Source organism: Rousettus aegyptiacus, unplaced genomic scaffold (genome assembly GCF_014176215.1).
Source record: "Rousettus aegyptiacus isolate mRouAeg1 unplaced genomic scaffold, mRouAeg1.p scaffold_m13_p_14, whole genome shotgun sequence".
Taxonomy (NCBI): Eukaryota; Metazoa; Chordata; class Mammalia; order Chiroptera; family Pteropodidae; genus Rousettus; species Rousettus aegyptiacus.
The window spans coordinates 22,452,709-22,470,454 of record NW_023416289.1 but is presented as its reverse complement, the minus strand read 5'-3'; the positions used below and the strand labels follow the sequence as shown (position 1 = coordinate 22,470,454).

The 17,746-nt window shown below is 42.5% G+C and overlaps 1 protein-coding gene and 1 pseudogene across 2 annotated transcripts in view; both read right to left on the bottom strand.

The window, feature by feature from the left end:
- The window catches only part of WWOX (WW domain containing oxidoreductase), an 887,845-nt gene that overhangs the window by 308,394 nt on the left and 561,705 nt on the right, over positions 1 to 17,746 (bottom strand). The window lies entirely within an intron of this gene.
- LOC118611608 lies at positions 6,763 to 6,881 on the bottom strand (annotated as a pseudogene).

Here is a 17,746-nt window from a genome sequence, read left to right as displayed (position 1 = left end):
GTTACAAGGCTTAAAGGTACAAGTTCATTGAGGATGGAGAATTGGGAGCTTTCTATGTTCTGATCTTAGCTTTTGTGTTTATTGAATTTTCCTCTACTGTTATGGTAGCTGACAGTAATAAAGTAACACACTCCATTAAATGCACTATTTACGGAAACATTTCTATGGTGCCAAAAAAAAAAAACCCTAAAATGAAGAATGATTGCCAAAAGCAAAGCGAAGGCCCAAACATTAGTGCAGTGTTTGTAGCACTTTTGCCACTAACAGAAGGCTATGATAAAATAGCCTGTTAAAAACTGCCTCTCCACCTGCCAATCCCATGAGAGGGTATGTGTGGTGTGTGTGTGGTGTGTGTGTGTGTGCGTGTGTGTGTGTGTGCACGCACGCGCATTTTTAAAAGCTAGGCTTTTATTCCATGTTCCTTTTTTTTTTCTTGTAGAGTAGAAACTTTCTTTGAAACTCGTATTCATTCATCCCTGGATTTTATATACACTTTTTCGAAAAAATTTTGACCATGTTCCACCCATTTCCAGCTTTGGCTTCTTCCTCCTCTCTGCCCTTCTCCTCCTCCTCAACTCCTGCATTGCTGAATCTGTGCAGACTTAGCTCATATTGGATTATCTTATAAGGCACAATGCTGCTCATTCCAATATCAGATTAAAATGCACTTCTCCTAGACACCTTGAAGAGAAGATGTTGATTACAACTTGACTTTATAATGCGGCCCTTGCATCCCTTCTCCTCAAGAGAAGAATTGGGTCTCTCACTGTCTGTAGGCCTTGCCTGGCAGTTAATTAGATCAGTGATGCTCATGCACAGCAACCAAAGTCCCTCATTTTAAAAGAAATATTTTATAACTTCTTATTAAGGTCCCGAAAGGAAATTCATAAACAGCATAACCTAACCACATAGATGATGAATGAAAAATTACTATATTGGCCTAACTATAAAATAAAGAAGAGAAAAAAAATAATTGACAATATAATATGCATTTTCAAAGGCAACTGCTGGGACAAGATTATACCAGAAGCCCATAATGAAACAGTCAAATATTTGCACCTACTTATAGGTTTGGATTTGAGAAACATAAATCAAAGTTCTCCAGAATTTTGTTGATGTGTTCCCTTTATATTTGGCATCTTGAAATAAGGGCTAAATGTATTTTTATATAGACATAGTATTATATTGGTAAACCAGCTTTCTGGAAAGAAACACATACATGCATAAATATACACACACCCTGATTGGTAGGTAGCATTTGCCAATTACCATGGTGTAAATACACTCACCATGGTCAATCTCAATCTATCAGAATGACATCATGGAATGCACATTTGGGAAGAAATGGGCAAAATCTGCTCCCATGGGCTAGTAGGAGGCAGCTCCAGTATATCCCTGTTAAATTGCCATGAGGATAAGAGTTACAAATGCAGACAAATCACAGGTTATGGTGCCTCAAATAATATAAGAGTCACTGCCTGATTTTTCAAGATGGCAACCAAATTTTGCGGAAGTTTTGAACAAAATACAGTATAATCTTCCCTGGATTTAGAAGGTCCTTGCATTTGTAGGAGATTCAGTACACGTTGTGTTTCCGTGCAGAGTGAAATCCGGGCTCAGATTATTACAAACAGGATTTGATTGATTTGAATGTCTAATGGCACATGTGCCAGTTACCAGGATGCAGTGGACAGTCTACAGCAACACAGGATGGATTTATGGGCCCCAACCACTAAATGCCAGAGACCTACTAACCCAGCATCTGCATTTAACAAGACTCCAGGGGCCTGGGTAATTTCTAGGCACATTTCATGAGGAAGCGCTAGGTTAGATAGTGAGCTTCAAGACTGACCAACTGTGTAGGAATCCTGTTTAATGCAGATATGCACAATGCAAAATAAACCAGTGGCTCATAGAAAAACTAAGCAATAAGCCTCACTTGGTGGTGGTACTGTGCCATGTCATCATCACTCTTCATTATAACCATACTGCAGAGCCATGAGCTCTTCTGCATTGAATGTCTGGAGGACCACTGAACTAGTCAACTAAAGATGCATTCAGTCCTTAGTATGTATTATGCTTTATGCCTTCTCTCATCTAATTTACACAACAATTTCTCTTTAAAATAAGAACAAGAAAAGCAAGGCATAGAATGGTTCAAGACTTCATTCAGTGTCACAGAGTTAGGAATGTGTACAGTCAGGATTAGTGATAGTAATTATTTTATACTAAAATTACTCTATGAGTACATGATGAGGGCCAGCTGGAACATACTGTAGACAATAGGTGCCTTGCATTCCATGATGATGAAAACTAACTCATGCATAGGACTGACTGCATACTGGCAAAGCATGTGCACGTGTGTCAACTCGTCTGAATTTCTAAGCACCGAGTAACTTATTTACTGAAAGATGACAAAACTGAGGCTCAGAAAGGTGAGGGGATGAAGGATCTAAAAAATGAAGAAACTTGCCCAAGTCACTCAGCTAATATCTGGTAATAATACAAAGACAATTTAGGTTTTCCACTCTTCCTCGACCTGAGGCTTGGCTGGTGCCTGGGGTTAGGAGGTCACTCCTAGCAGCTTAGAACAAAGGCACCTGGAGAAATAATCTCAGGTGCACCATGGAGGGTGTGGGAGTGGTAATGAGATCTGCCACCCCCCCGCCCCCGCCTCTTCCTCAGCCCCATTTTTGTCCCCAACCATGCATGTCATTTGGAAGGAATATTAGCCAGGGAGGGATGCAAATTACATATCAAATAAGCTTCCCCCTAACCAACCTAACTTTATTCTCTCCCTCCTCCCCCGTAAACTGTGAGAACTCAGAGAAATTAAAAAGAAAAAATAAACACGTACTGACAATCCGGGCTGGAGCTCAATTAACAGCCATAAGTAATATTTATTGCAAAATCTTAACACCTATTAGCAGGGTTGGAAGTGGGCTGCAGCTCTGCACATAAAATGCATCCATTCCTTATGCACAGCTCCTCGGAGGGGGGTCTCGTGGCTGTCTTTTCATCAAAATCAGTGCCAAACCAGAGGGTTTAAACAGAGCTTTAAAGCCTCTCTGAGAAGATGCAAAGGTTAGATGTTAGGAGATAGACAAGATGTAACTACATTTTAAAACCTCTCCATGTTATATGTATGAAGGAGGAATGGAAGCAGGGAGGGAGGCAGAGACAGAATAGAAATGGTGACTCTTGAGTGGAGGACCTATGGGTGATTTAAATTTTCTCCTTGGTGAATTTTTTTTTCTCAAATGTTCTGTAATTTTTAATTAAATTTAATTTTGAGATAATTGTAGATCTACATGTAGTTGTGAAAAATAATACAGAGATCCCAGATATCCTTTGCTGCAGTTTCTTCCAATGGTCATGTCTCACAAAACTATAGTATGATATTATTACCAAGAATTGACATTGCTACAGTCAAGATTCGGACCATTTCTATGCTACCAGGCTCTCTCAGGTGGCCCTTTTATAGCCGCCTCAAACTTTTGCACTGCTGATAATCACTAACCTGTTCTCCATTTCTATAACTTAGTCCCTTTAAAAATGTTATGTAAATAAAATCATACAGTATGTAGCCTTTTGGGAATGACGTTTTTTTTCACTGTTCTGTAGTTCTTTCGTAGTCAAAGAAAATACTCGTGTGTGTGTGTGTGTGTGTGTGTGTGTGTGTGTGTGTAAAGGCTTCGATATTTTAAGATTCACTTGTGTCTTGAGTGATCTCCACCATTCAATCTCTAAGAACTGCTAAAGTCTACTCTTCTGAGATGGGCTTCTTCACCCTCTGGGGTGTGAGGAATGTTTCTGTTCTCTCTTTACTGGGTTTTCTGTCACTGGGTTTCCGTCACTATGTAATGCAATGCACTGGCCTATCTTTCTGATTACACTTGGCCTTGCTTCCTGGGAATGACCACGGCCTGTTCTCAGCTCCCTGAGTTGCTTTCCTCTGCTTCTCTATCATCCATGGAACATGAAGAACTATCTTCCAAAGCATAGGCTGATGGAGTTAGACAAGGAGGCTCTCAAGCTGCTGGCCTTTCTCACAACCCCAGACACAGAGAGGAAGGCACATGGTCAAAACAGAGTTTCTGGCTTCTAATTTTGCCAGCTGTTCTCAAAACCAGAGAATGGTGTAATTAAAATACCATTAGAGTTACACAAAGTGAATTTTCAAACTCAAGATTTTTTTGGCCATCATGGGTCTCTGAGACTCAGTATTCTCATCTGTAAATGGGGACAATAACACTTGCCTTTATATTTATGGCTCTATCTATGCAGAATGATTATGAAAATTAACTACAATAACTGTAACACTCATAACACCATGCCAATATATGTGATTTGCCCAAATATCACATGTGACTATTATTACAAATGAATAAAGATAATAAACATAAATTCACCTTGGGGATTCACTTTGGTTTCTAATCACTCAATCTTTTTATCTCCCTCTTTCTTGGCCTATAATACAAAATATTCTCTTCCCCAAGAAATGGTTTCTGGCCAAGAACCATGGAGACGCCTCACTAAGCGGTCTGTATTAAATCTCCAATCTTGCGTTGTTGGGAGAAAAAAAAAAAAAAAAGCGTTTCACTCTGAGAAGTGTTCAGGCTTTGAGTGATGTCAAAGGGCTTTGAAAAAGCCTTATAAATGACATCCATATTTGTCCATTTTTTACTTAAATTGCTTTTGGTTCAACCACTGTCGTGAATTGCCTTGATGCAATATCATACAGAATGACACAAAACACAGAGGAAGAAGCAAGTTGCTGGCGAGGATTAGGAAATAAAGGAGTCACTGCCTCGTTCACTTCTCCAAGTGTTGGAAGAAATGAAAATGAAACTCGTGTTGAAAGGTAATCTCCATGAACCGTGATAAGAGCAAGTGACATTTTACACAGCTCAAGTCTTCCGGTTCAGCCTAGCAGTTATAATAAAATCCATTTACATACAGCTAACCATTTTTTAAGTTTCCACGTGCTGGTTTTCTTCTTCTTCTTCTTCTTTTTATTCTTCCCCCCACCTCCTTAAGTAGCAAAGAACAATATGCAATTCTGGAACTTCTCATTAATATAATCTGGGCTCTGGTTTCTGTTGTGTGGGATGAAGAAGCAGCTTCTATGTTCTGGAGAACAACCTCCACTCTCCCCTTTCTCTCTTATACTGCACTTCACCTTCCATCTTTTGTCTCTCTGCTAAACCCTGAATCTGGGGCTAAAAAAAAAAAAAGGTTCTTGGCAAAAGCCCATCTACTGCCTGGTTCCATAAGCTGAGAAATTCTATTTCATCTCAGTTCTGTGATAAGAAATCCAAATCACAGGAGCTTTGGATATATAGAATAATTACACAGACCTGAATTTAGATCAGAACTCTTGGGTTCCAGCCTTGTCTCTGCCACTTACTAACTCCCTGTACCCCTGTATCTCACATTCTATTCCTGGCAAATGGCCTAATGCCACCCACCCCAAGGGCTGTTTTAAGGATTAAATGAGGCACTGCATTTGTAAGGCCCTAGTGCAGTGCAGGGGTTCAGGAATACTCGTCTCCCTTCTTTCCCACCCAGAGGCATGGCTTGTTGATCATGGCTGGGAGCAGAGATGTCTAAAAGTACTGAAGCAGGATCCCTTCTTACCAGAGTGGTGGATGCTACCGTTCAGATGGGTCCATGGTGGTGTGCTTTCGTGTGTAATAGAAAAAGAAGAATTCGGCCCCGTGACAGCCATTGTCCAGATTGCCAAGAGGTCTCTCTACCTCTGGCCAGAGCCACTGGCTTTTGCAAAGGAAACAAATGTTTTCAGCCCTTGCATTCACCCCATCAGGTGTCCTTGCATAGCCCACACCTGCACAACCTTCTAAGAAGCCTTTCTTGGAAGTCCTTAGTCTGTGCAAAGGGAGATTCATTCTAGGTGTGAAATAAATACATGTTACCCAGTCTTGTTCTCAGATCCTTACAAAGAAGGAGCCAGGCAGTATAGATCTCTTCATTTTCATGTGTGCATACAAGGTCACTTTCTCAACAAATCAATAGAACAATCTGAATACACAATTTTCATGTCACTATATTTTGGAGTTGAAATACATTGAAGGGAACAAGAATAACAAGGCTTGGAAGAAGTTGTAGCTTAGGCAGTAACATAATTCTATTTCATGCTGTTTGTCTCAAATATATCTGAGGATATAACTGAGATCCCTAACTCTATGAAAAGTCAGAAAAAAAAACAGTATATTGAAGTATCTAAAATTTGAATTTTTCCTCTTTTCTTATTAAATGATGTCCAAGAGATTTTTTCTAATTGTCTCCTGGCAATATTTTGGCAGTATGTATTTTTTCCATTTAGTTTCTCACTTTAGCCCAGTTTGCCAACATCTGCATGACGTCAGACTGGTGAAGGATGAATTCCGGAATTGCTGTGTGTCCTTAAGCGAGTCACTTCACTTCTCTGTTTCTTCCTCTATAAAATGTAGTTATAATCGATCTAGCCAAAAGGACTACTATAAGGTCCTAAGTCAATTTGCATGTAAAAAATTGTGTGAACATTCTTAAGTGCTCTGATTTCACTGCATGTCCAGCATAATTCTGCCTCCACTTTCTTCAACCAACAACTGCTTCAGTAATATGTTCATGGATGCTCATTATTTATTTATTTTTCTTATATATTTTTTATTTTTTAGGCAAGGAGACCCTTGGGTTGACCTCATAGATTACAAGGACCTTGTCAGTTTGCAATCCCTTATTTTTTATTTTTATTTTTAACACCTACAGCACCTGGTTTTCCTAGGTGGTCTCCCATCCAAGCACTAATCAGGCCTGATCCTGCTTAGTTTCCGAGATCGGATGGGATCGGGCTTGTTTAGGGTGGTATGGCCATAGATGACACTCAGTATTTTAAAGGATGTTTCTCTTGTAACACCGTGTTCGCTGCTGGCCCCCTTCAAGAGGATGTGACCGTTATTGACATGTAGGTTCTGGTTTACTCCTAAGGTATTTTGCATATCACTTGGAATGTTGTACCTTAAAGAATAAAAGCTGGATTGAAATAGTAAATAATTTGGCTAGGCAAAGACATTTTACCAGAATGCTGGCAATTTGTTTTCTAGATAATGAGAAGACCACTGTAATAATGCGAGGCGATGTTGGATAATGACCAAACAAACAAACAAATAAAGTGGATTCAAAGTAATGTATTAGCTGAAAATTCTCAGGATTCATTTGTGGAGCCCACTTTCCTTCTCTGCAAAATGGGCTCATTAACAGCAATCTCCAGAGCTCCCGAAAGGAGTGCATCCTCAAAGCACTGGAACTAAAGTAAGTAAAACCCTCAGCACGGTGCCTGCGTCACAGTAGGACACTGGCAGACACGAGCGGCACCCCCATCGCTCAGACTAATGTGGTACGTGGCATGCATACATGACTATCAAAAATAGTCATAATAATAAAAACTAAAGCTTCATATTTACATGTTACATAACTCTTGGTTCTGGATAAACTAGTCTAGTAATTCGACATATGCAAAACACCCAAGTTTGCACTCCCCTTTGTCTGTATCCTTCCACACCATGAATTCTCCTTGCAATATGCAAAATCCTAGTCTATTAAGAAGACAGTAGAACGTTCAAGATTAGAACAAGGGATTCTGGGAGCCCAGACTCCATTTCCAATGAACTGGACCGTACTTCTGATTCCCCAGCAATGGGGATGTTACATTCGGACTCGTATTGTATCTGCCAGCCTTCAACCTTGTTTACACGCCTCCTGAGGATATACTTTTCTCATTTACTATGTTTCTTTGGATGGCAACCTATACACCTCTCAATAAATTTTGGTTTACCTAGTAGCTGACGGGCACAGAAAGCTAGATTCAATTTGTGTCGATTTATGAGACACACACACAGCAGTTCTGGAAACTTTCCTGTAGCTCACTTTATAAATTAACCCCTTATTTAAATATTTTGCAGACTTAGCATAGGGCAGTGTTTGGTGGGGACATGGTCCCAGATTAGCCTTTTGGGCCTCTCGGTGTTTGCTACCAGAATACACGGGCCTTGCTCAGCACGGACGATGCTGATTTAAGAGATTTATGAGAAGAAGGAAGTGTTTGCATCCTGTTGTTATTCAGGGCACGGTCACTGAATGAGCCATTTGTCTTACTGGCCTCCATAACACTAACTTCCAGACTTCCCTATCTGAGGTAAATGCTAAAGCCTGATTCTAGGATGCATGTGTGAGCAGTGTTTTGATTTGCCAATGGTATCATTCATACACTCATTCACTCATTCAACTGAAGTGTCTGAGTACCTAATATATGCAAGACGAGAAAAAGCAAAAGGATACAAAACAGAGTGAGTCGTTAAACTTGGCCTCAAAGAGCTTATGTTCTACCCATATGGTATGGTAGAAAAAACATACAATTTATGAGCCGGCAGACTATAACTTGAGGGCTGCCTCTTCCACTTAGGAGCTGTGCAATTCTGGGTAACTTACTGGAGCCTCTTAAGCCTCAGTTTCCTCATCTGAAAAATGGGTATAATCATATGTAATTTCACAGATGATGCACTGAGGCAATAATGCTCAGGAAATTCTGTGAAAACTCTAAGTACCTTACAAATGTTAAGATTCCTTACATTCCAGGAATACACAAGAGAAAGGAACACATGTGCAATAAAGGAGCGAAAGTTAAGTTATTAAAAATCAGACCCAGGCGTGAGGAGCCTAATGGAGTTATAATAGCCAAGCACCTTTGTTGCATGTTGTAGGTACTGTAACCCAATTTTCTTTCCTGAAAATACACAAGAATGAGGAGAAGAAGGAAGAGGAGTCACGGGGAGGAGAGGGAGATGGACAGAGTGTTAAGTAAAATAGTATCATGGCTATATTGAAGGAAGAAGCAGAACGTAGGAAAAGGTGTGAGTTGAGGCTTTAAAAAGGGAGAGAAAATGCTGACCTGGTCACTTTGTTTTTCTATATCTGGCCAATGCTCAATAGAAGACACTGCTGGGGTGGGGAGGGGCCCTACCATCCGCACTATCCAAAAAAGTGATTCTTCAAGGCAAGTTTCTTGCTCTCAGTGGGAGAAATAAACAAAGAAAATCAGTGAGTTCAAAAGCTACTGGTGAAATGATTACAAAAGGGTGTAATCTGTCTTTGGAGAGCTCCTCTAAGGAATGTGATTGAGGGGGTTCAAGGTTCCCTCTCTCAAGTTATTTCCTCCAGTCCCCTGCTGGCCTGTGACTACACTGTTATAAATGGATTCCTTTGGGCTGTCCACTCTCCAATCACAACCACTCAAGAGAAGGTGGTGATCTTGCTGACCTAGAGAGAAGGGACTGATATATTTTCCCATACTTATGCCCTTGCCGAGGGCTGAATCCGTGAACCAATCAGGTGTTCAAGAGAGCCCGAGCATACTGAAGTGGGAGATCATGGTTACTTTAAACTACTTGACGCTCACACATTCCTGGATAGCCTTCCCTCCAAATAGTGGAGCTGAGTTGCTCTCTCCTTAAGTATGGTCTTCAGGAGCTCGTTTACAATGAAGTGAACATAGCTGAGATTACAGTTTCTGACAGTGGTGATGTCAAAGACCGCTGTCTTAAAAGGCACCATAGCTTCCTCCTTGCGCTCTGAGATCGTTCACTTGGCCAGGTTCCATATTGGGAGGATGCTCAAGCAGCCCTGTGGAGAGGCCTGCTTGGTGAACTGAGGCCTCCTACCACAAGCCATGTGCACAAACCATCTTGGATGTAAAATTTCAAGCTTGCTCAAGCCTTCAGAGACTGTAGCCCCAGCCAACTACTTGACTGCAACTTCATGAGAAATCCTGTGCCAGAACCACCTACCTAAGCTACTCCCTAATTTCTGACCCATAGAAACTGTAAGATACTGAATATGTATTGTTTGAAGCCATGAAGTTTTGGGGTAATCTGTTAAGCAGCAATAGATAACTGCTGCAAAGACCTAGGAATGAATATGTGAATCCAGGAAAAAGAGATGTAAGTGTCACAAACAGCTGTCACTGAAAGCAAGAAAAGAGGAAGGCCATTTGAGAAACAGAAATTACACAAGGATAAACAATGTTTGGATCTGCCAAGCATGAATTTTCCCTCCTACCACCGCCTGTGTCTTCTAGGAGATTTCGTTCCAGGGCTTGGCATTGGGTGCTACAGATAGGTGCTCATTAAAAATTTCTGGATGTAATAGTAGTAACCACTAGTTTTGTTAACATTTATTAAGCACTTATGATGTACCAGGGATCATATTTTATAAGTATCTTATTTGATTCTCTTGATACTCTTAAAAATGTATATAATGTTATGATCACTCTTCCATAGATGAGTAAATACGCAAGAATAGAAAGGTTAAGGTGACCTGCCTAATGTCACACGCCCAATAAGCATGCAGCCTGCCTCTACCTTGGAAGTCGGTATTGGCATTGTGCAGTTGAGGACATGCACCTGGGTTCCCAGGTGAAGTACCAAGCAAGTACTCCAAGCCACAGGATAAACTCAGTGCATCTTCCTAGAGCATCAGTTTTTCATGGCTAAGCCAATTAAACTATCATTTTTACATGTATGTGAAGACGCATTTTGAGTAGATTGCAAACTTCCCCTAGAACTTTTAAGGAAAATCTTCAGGCTCACGGAGGGCTACTTCAGGTGTTATCTCACACCCCAGGAGCACACGCATGTTCTCTGGTTAAAGCACTGGCTAAAGCACAGCACGTAGATGAGGAAATGAAGGCTTGACAGGGGATGTGACATCCAAAGCCACAGAGCTAGCAATCAGAGAGCTGCGGTCTTCAGCCTCCAAGTCCTGGGTGATTTCCACCTCTGCAAGCCCCTGAACCAGGCAGACTGTGGCAGCTGTAAGGCCTAGGGGGCCTGGAGGGAAGCCCCTCCTTCTCTTACAGACTTCACTCCCCAAATCTCACATCCCTGCCCCTCCCCTCCGACAAAGACTGTGATTGTGGTTGCATCATTAGTACCCTCAAAACGAACACGGTTTCCAGATACTCCTAAACGTGTTTGCAATGATTGCAATGGCCCTTTTGATAAATAATTGAAGAAGAGGCACCTGACCTGGCAGCTGCAGGGGGTGAGGATGGGGCTGGAGGAGAAGGAGGAGAGGAAGCTCTGCGAAGGACAGAAATAGTCATTTACCGTGGCAAGGAGGTAAGGAACTCTCTGACTCCCAGGGGGCCCTGAGCTGCTCAGATGTTCCCTCCAATACAAGCTGATGCCGTCCTGTTCGGCCAAATCGACCTGAACAGCCCAGAAAGCTTCATGGCCGCACCTGTCAGCCCCAATCGGCACTGCGAAAATTTTGTTAGGAAAATAGATGTACTGAGATTCAATTTTTCGATTGTCTGAAGCCCTAATTTAGTGACCTTGGAGAATATCTCTTGGAGGTGAAAGAAGATGCTGGGATCTGCTGGGGGGGACTCAGGTCGTCCCTAGTAATGGGTAATTTGTTTACTCTAATTTTAGGCCTCTTCAAGAAGCCATGAAAATAGTCAGATAGGTGCTACCATTTTCTTAATGGAAACAAACAAAAAAAGGAGCCGAGGAGGGTGGGAATGGGGACAGGGAGGGAAAGAGAGAGAGAAAGAGAGAGAGAAAGATACCTTAGCCATGCTGTGCCGGACGGATGGTTAGGTGACAGACACAAATATGTTTATTGTTTTTTAAACATATATAAAAGGAGAGAAAACAACATAGTAACACCATACACCTATCATCTAGATACAAAAATTACTTTGAGGTTGACACTTTCTCCCTTCTCTCCTTCTTCCTTTCTTTTCTCTTTACTTCTTTCCTTCCCTCTGCCTCCTCCTTCTTTTGTTGTTACGATTGTTATGATTGCTGCTGTAGCTGCTGCTGCCAAAGTTTTTAAGAGCTGCTAGTTAAACAGGCACATTGCTGGGTCCCATCCCTGACCCTAACCTTAACCCAAACTTGTACAACTAAATTGTACAGAATCATTAAAATGAGATCTGAGAAATGGCCCCCAAGCAATCCTGAAGTATGCTGAAATTTAAGAACCTGTGTTCTAGTCTGGCTTGGAACCCTCTCCATACCTTCTTCCCAGTGACAAACCTGGCCTCGGTTCCACCAAGTTCCAAACCCATTTGTGCCTCCCTGAAGCCTTGAAGCAGCTGCCCCTCCAGCTTTTGGGACCAGACCAGACCCCCGTTCCTAACTCCTTGAGCCTTACATGAGCAAAGGTATCGTGGCAAGGGGAAAAGAGCCAAAGGTTTAAATTCTAGCTTTGCATTTTACAGCTCTGTAGCTTGGGCAATTTTCTTAATCTCTATGGCTCTTGATTTCGTCACCTATGAAATGGAGAGAACCACAGCTACATTTCAGGATTAAAAGAAAATATGCACGTAGGATTCAGAAATGCTGCTCGAAGGACAGAGGCATGAGTGTCTCTATCGCTTGGTTTCAAATCCAGCTCTCTGAGTCCCAGACTGCCTATTTGTAAAATAGAAATAATGATAGGACTCACTTTTCAGGATCAGGAGTTTAGAGGTGATAATGGCAACAGCAATTCATAAAAGATAATTGGCACATAACTGGCACACAATATAGTGCAGTTAAAAAACAGCGAGGAATTTGGCACATAGTGATGAATTATATTGTTTATTATTAATACATAATAATAGTATTTGTCATATAGTAGGACCTCAATAAATAAGATATACTGTTATAAATTAAATTATTATACATAATTACATATTAATAATAATGAAAAGTACCCAGTGCAGTGCTGGGTATATTGTAGATACTCCACAGACTGCAGATAACAGTTCTAAAGATGATGATGACGTCAGCAGCCCGTTCACGGCAGGCGCTGCCTAAATGCTAGTCCTACCCTTTCCCTCTCTTCTCTCGCCCCGAGCCGCCTCCACTCACAGGGATAATTTTATGTTTTGCATCACAGCTCTGACCTGGCCCCAGGATCGACGCTCCTCTCTGGAGGCTGCTCTTTTATTGTCATCATCTTCGTCGCTGTGACAGGGAGCAGGAGCCAGCCCTCAGCGTCCCTGGACCCCAAGCTCCTGGTCAGGTATTCAGATTATATTAGCTGGCAGCCCTCTTTCCCACTGTCACTAGCTACCTCTTGCACTGTTGGCAGGGGTGCCATTAAGGCCTCACGGTCTGAGGAGTTAATAGGGACACCAGAGCCCCCAGTCGTCAGCGCCTGCAGCAATTCGCACCTACTGACACCCAGAAGCTAATTCCCCTTCATGAACTGACAGCTTCCACTGCAACTCTGTCCCCGTCATGTTGGCCAGACCAGGCCCCTCACTCTGATCCATAAATCTGCCCAGAGCTCACTCCCAACAAGGGGGGCAGGAATGCCTGGCTCCTGTCCTAAAGTCCTAGAGTGGTTTCTACTTGTCCTCTTAGACCTCACCTTTCCAGGTCCTCCAAACACTCGAGTCTCCCTGCTGGGAAAGGGAGCCAGAAATGTGCTGAAAAAAAAAAAAATGTGCGTGTGTACGTGTGTGGAGGCGGGGCAAAGAGAAGGGGAGTCTATGAAATTATATACCTGGCCCTGGAGTCACACAGAACCCCAGCTCCCCAACTTGCTCCGTGAGCTTATGCCACTGACCTTTACTATCCCATCTGTAAAATGGGCTTCACCGCCACGCTTCCCCTTCAGAGGCTGCCCTGATGTCATGTGTGTAAAGCTCTTCGCACAGAGTCCGGCCCATGACCACTACTTGACTAGTGCCAGTTCTCACTGTTTCAGAGGATCAGCCAATCAGTTTTTCACTTATTTACACCTTCCATCGATGCTCATGCGCTTTGCAGATAAATCTGCTGCAGCCCCCCCACCCCACCCCCCGCCCTGCCCCGCCTCCTCGAGAGGCAAGCTGGGGTCCTGGAAAGCATGGCAGTTTTGTGACCAGAGAGACCTGAGGTCATGTCCCCTGACAAAGCTATTTACCACGGGCTCTGTGACTTCCCTTCCATTATCTATCAAATGGTGGGGAAATCACTTGAACTTGGCTGGCTGGTTCTAAATAGGACTATAACTGAAAAACATAGCTCTGTGTCTTGCCAATAGTGAGTGCTCCATGATGCTACTTAAAGAAAAAAGAAGACTGTGGCATAAAGAGAAAGAGCCAAGTCAAGGAATTCCTTGAAAGTCTGTGTTCTTATATATTTCACGTCAGCATGTTCTCAGCCATCCTTAAATGCACAGCTTTGCAGGGATATATGTGAACATTTATGTAAACTTTATGTAAACTCCCTGACACCAGGGGCTTGGGCTGTTTTACAGAACAATGTCTGTTAGACCACAGATGAGGCCTTTATTCAACATTTATTAAAGGAATGCAATATCTCTAGAATGAGGCATGCAATTATGAAGGCAGGTGACCCATCTCCTTCTGTGGCACCCCGAGATGTGGGTCACCATGGCAAACATGCAGGCGATAATGGCTTCCCTTACATCTTTCTGCTTTGGGAGGCACTTGCCTCCAAATTCAGCATGGAATTGTGGGATGGCCTGGGATTCTTACGTCCTCATTCACACAGGCTGCTGATACAATAATGTGATTACCAAGCCCCTCCCCTACCTAAGCCCCCCGTGGCCCAGCCACCCCAGCTGCAGAATACAAACATCTGCTGGCATCATTAAGGCATTTCTATACAGTGCCGACCAAGGGCTGACCCTGTGACCATTTCCACCATTAGATTTGAATGACCTCAGCAGCAGGGCTGAAAGGCCGGAGTATTAATTCACAGAACCACAAGCTCCATTTAAGATTTAATTTGAGATAACGAAGAGCTACTGAAAGTGTATTCAAACTTCTAAGCAGGCAATAAAAGGCCTTTCCCTGTTTTTCAAGTTGAATATGAATCCAATATTTCTTTAACGGAATTTATTCGCAAATTTACAAACAACATGCAAGCCTCTTTTCTCTTTTTCCAGTTCCTTTTGCTTAATCGAGCCCCCTTGTGATGTTCCTTTTTAGTAACCTTTTTTCTCTTCCTTCCTAATTCACAAATGGCTGCCTGTTAGGAATTACTTTGCAGTTTGATTACATCCTTGAAGAGAAAACAGGCTTCCTTAGGAATCTCTCCCAACATTCTTGTTCCCTTGGATTCCAGCTTAAATATGCTAAGTGTCTGTTCGATGATGATGATGTCCTATAAAAAGCTTTGGCCCTGCAATGCATTTTATTATTTCCTCTAGGAGGAGAAGTGATGGAAGGATTGAAAACAATATGCTGTCCATTTGGAAATCTATGCTTCCTGGTTCTGGCAAATGTCTAGACTCTGAAGGTTTTATTTCCAAAATATTGAAAATTCTAGCTGGAGATGGGAATTTTAGTTGTTTCAAGTAGATTTTAAAACACCAAGGAGTTTATTTTAATATTTAAGATTCTAGCTGGAGATGGGGATGATCTGTTTTGGACTCAGAACCCCGAATCTTAGATGGTGTTTACTGAGCATCTATTTTGTGTCTGGGACTGTTCAGGTATTTTCTTTGCATTTTCTCAAAAGCTCAGTCCAGTTTTAGAAATAGAGAAACGTGGGTTTCAATCCTAGCAAGCAACTTAGCTTCCCCAGGCTTCTTTTTTTCACATATGAAATGCCGCACGCCTCGGTGCTTCCTGAAGGCACCTTTAAAAGTTATAAACATGGTAAACATACGGGTGTAAAATGTCAGCCACCTGAACTTGACCTTGTGACCTTACAGGAAATGAACAACCCTCCTGGAAATGGCACTGCGAACATTCTGGATGCTGCTAAGATTATACAATGGGCAAATGGAAGGACCACGACATTTCACAATCCTGCAGTTCATTTACTTTATTTATTTGTCTTTGGGTTTTCCAAATGAGAAGCCAACTGGGGAGTGGATGGAGGGAGGATAAGCCAGAGGCTAGACATAGCTGGTTTGGCTGGCTTTCAACCCACTTCCATCTTGATTTAGCTGTGTAACCTAGACTGAGTCAGTCTACATATCTGGGCCTCAGTTTCTTCACTTTTGTCATTTTTCTGCTCATCAGGCAGAGATGAGGCTCACTATGGGGGAAGGGCAGGTAGATGTTAAATCACAATTCCTGACATATAGAAGACGCATAGGATTAAGGCTAAGAGAGATGAACCACGTGTGTGCCAAGCACTACAGTGGGTTGGATAGTGCTTCCCCAAATTCATGTTCATCCAGAACCTCAGAGTGTGACTATGTTTGGGAATAGGGTCTTTGCAGATACAATTAAGGTAAGGATCAAGATGAGACAATACTAGATTAGGGTGGGTCCATTGAGTGCTGTACTTATAAGTGGCTGAAAAGGATACACAGGGACACAGAGATGAAGGTGATGTAAGAATGGCGGCAAAGATTAGAGTGATGTTTCCATAAGCCAAAGAATGCTAATGGTTGCTGACAACCATGAGAAGCTAGAAGAAGGGCGTGTGACAGAAGGAGTCACCCCTGCCAGTACCTTGATTTGACACTTCTGGCCTCCTGCTCTGTGAGACAGTAAATTTCTGTTGTTTCAAGTGGCCCAGTTTGTGGTGATTTGTTACGGCAGCCCTAGGAAGACCCAAACAGGCGGTATGGTTTATGTGAAAACGCGAGGCAACTTCTTGAGGAAAGGCCTGGTGTCTCCATTTTCACTGAGGGCGCTCTAACCCAGCGCCTGCCCCACCGACTCCAAGAAAAGCTGCCTGGATCATCTTGGGAGTCAACGGTCAACTTTACTAACAGGAAGGGCCCAAGTAGAACTTCTCTGGTCACCATTAGGGAACTTTATTTTTAAGGATGGAAACATGATTTAAGAACACCAATGTGTCCGCAGACAATTTCCCGATGGGTCTTATCTGATTCCATCGGTATTTCCAGCCTCCTGATGGCACCACTTACACTAGTCTGAGGTGTGCAAAGTCTGTGGTGTCCAGAGTTTCAGGTCTCGTGTGGGAAAGAACATTCTTGAGCTGTACACTCGGCTTTTTGGCCATAAGGCAGTCATAACTGTTCTTGCCTTATTTTTGGACTTAGGCTCAACTGGCTGGGGGCTTCTCGTATGTCTCCGGCCAGCAGGGTCAGTGTGTGTCCTGAGTGCCTACCAGAGCACCAGGCCCTCTACAGGTGCTCACAGGAGTCAAAGGAATGATGAAGGTTACAGTAAAAGATTAATAAGAAAAAGATCTTACTTGCATTTTTTTTTGTTTCTGCCACATTATCATCCCCATTTTACAGATGTTAATACCAAACAAAGAGTAAAAAAGAATAACCAGTTTACCTAGGAAGCTGCAAACCCAGGGTTGAGTTCAAGTCTCAGTGATTCAAAATCCTGAACCCTGAACCACATCAGAGATGCCTCCATGCTTTCACTTAGGGATGAAAATGTTGGGGCCTGGTGGCTCTCGAGCACATTGGGGTAACCGAAAACATTTAATGAGACAAATAAATGGTGGTTAATTGAACCACTCATTACAACAACTGTCCGGCTGAGCTTGGCTCATCTTAACCAAGAATCAGAGAAGGCTGAGAAGATGCAAGAGGAGTGACCTGAGCCTGCAGAGGGAGCCCACTGGGTGGGGATGCAGAAGGAGAAGAGCAAATGCTTGTTATGAAATGAACAATTGAGGGCTATGGGCCAAGTACACCGCTAAGCCCTTCACCACTACCATTTTCATTTAATTTTCAAAAAACTCCAGTCTAGAGCTGAGCACACTAAGGATTAGAGAGATTAAGTGACTTGCTCAGAAAC